This window comes from Notolepis coatsorum (assembly GCF_963971535.1).
Source record: "Notolepis coatsorum genome assembly, chromosome: 16".
Taxonomy (NCBI): domain Eukaryota; kingdom Metazoa; phylum Chordata; class Actinopteri; order Aulopiformes; family Paralepididae; genus Notolepis; species Notolepis coatsorum.
The window spans coordinates 93,336,534-93,338,347 of record NC_140180.1 but is presented as its reverse complement, the minus strand read 5'-3'; positions in this window follow the sequence as shown (position 1 = coordinate 93,338,347).

Sequence of the window (1,814 nt, the reverse complement as noted above, 5' to 3'; positions counted from 1 at the left end):
CGGCGGCGCCGACCACCAGACGGAGCGTGTACACAACACTCGCCCGACAATATGACCCGCTAGGATGTATTCTACCGTACACCACCAGGGCAAAAATGATTGTACGAGCATTGTGGGACAAGGACCAGGGCTGGGACGATCCCATTCCCGCACACCTTGCATCCACCTGGAGAGAGTGGGAGATGGAGCTCCACTCACTCCCAGGCGTTAATATGCGCCGAAGCTACTTCCCACCCACGGTGAGGCCAGAGACATGTAAAATGGACTTACACGTCTTCAGTGACGCCTCAGAGGTCGCATACGGATCAGTAGCCTACTTGCGGGCCCAAGACCAGGGGGGAGAGATCTACACAGCATTTGTCCTCGCCCGCTCGAGAATAGCCCCACGCAAGCAACAATCTATCCCACGTCTAGAGCTCTGCGCAGCCCTAGCCGGAGCGCACCTAGCCACGCTCATCCAACGTGAGCTCACCATACCGGTGTCTAGAACAATCCTGTGGTCAGATTCCACGACGGTACTCGCCTGGATCAAATCGGACTCATGCAAGTACAAAGTCTTCGTGGGAGTCAGAGTCACCGAGATTCAAGACTTAACCGAAGAGTTAACCGGAGAAACAGAGTGGCGCTACGTCGATACGAAACAGAACCCAGCTGACGTCATCACCCGGGGGATGCCCCTGGATGACCTCACCCGTCGCAATGTCTACAGTGACGGCCCCGCATTCCTAAGACTCCCGGAAGGACAGTGGCCCAGGCCTATCCCGAGGGAAACAAGTCCAGAGGAGGTGGAAATGAAGAAGTCTGTGTTCTGTGGATTGAGCACCGTAGCCTCCACCGACCCTAACATAGACGATTGCACGTCCATAGAGAGTGCACAACAAAGAACATTCCTGCGGTACCACCCGGAGTGCAAGTCCCCCGCTGATATGTCAGCAGCTAACTACGAGGAAGCAGAATTGCTTCTACTGCAGCGAGCCCAGAGAGACTCGTTCCCCGATGAATTGGCCTGTCTACAGGGAGGAAAGCCCGTCCCATCCGACAGCAGATTAATTCACCTGGCCCCCGAGAGCGACGCTCACACCCTCATCAGAGTGGGTGGTCGCCTACGCAGAGCCCCCAATCTACCGGATGACATTAAATACCCGATCGTATTGAACAGCCGACACAAGGTCACAGAGCTGATTATAAAGAAATACGATGAGGATGTACATCACGCAGGAGCAGAAAGAGTCTTCGCGGAAATCAGACGTCGTTACTGGATCCTACAAGGAAGAGAGGCGGTACGACGCTTCCAGCGAACATGTCTAGACTGCCGCAAGTGGTGCGCGCAGCCCAGCATACCAAGGATGGCTGACCTTCCTCCATGTCGCCTCCGAATCGGTGACAAGCCATTCCACTCAACGGGTATGGACTGCTTTGGCCCGCTGCACATAAAGAAAGGAAGAGGAACCGAGAAGCGGTGGGGTATTGTATTCAAATGCATGACCACCAGAGCGATACACATCGAGCTTCTCCCGACCATGAGCACAGACTCATTCCTTATGGCCTTCCGTAGATTCACATCACGGAAAGGAAGACCGTCTACCCTATTGTCCGATCATGGGACAAACTTCAAAGGCGGCGAAAGAGAGCTGAGAGAGAGCTTCCAAGCTATGGGCCCAGAACTTAAGACCCACCTCGCTCCAGCACAGGTTGATTTCCAATTCAACCCCCCAAACGCACCCCACTTCGGTGGCACTTGGGAACGAGAAGTGCGCTCCATAAAGACAGCCCTGTACGCAGTACTTGGGGCCCAGACTGTGGCGGAAGAAGTC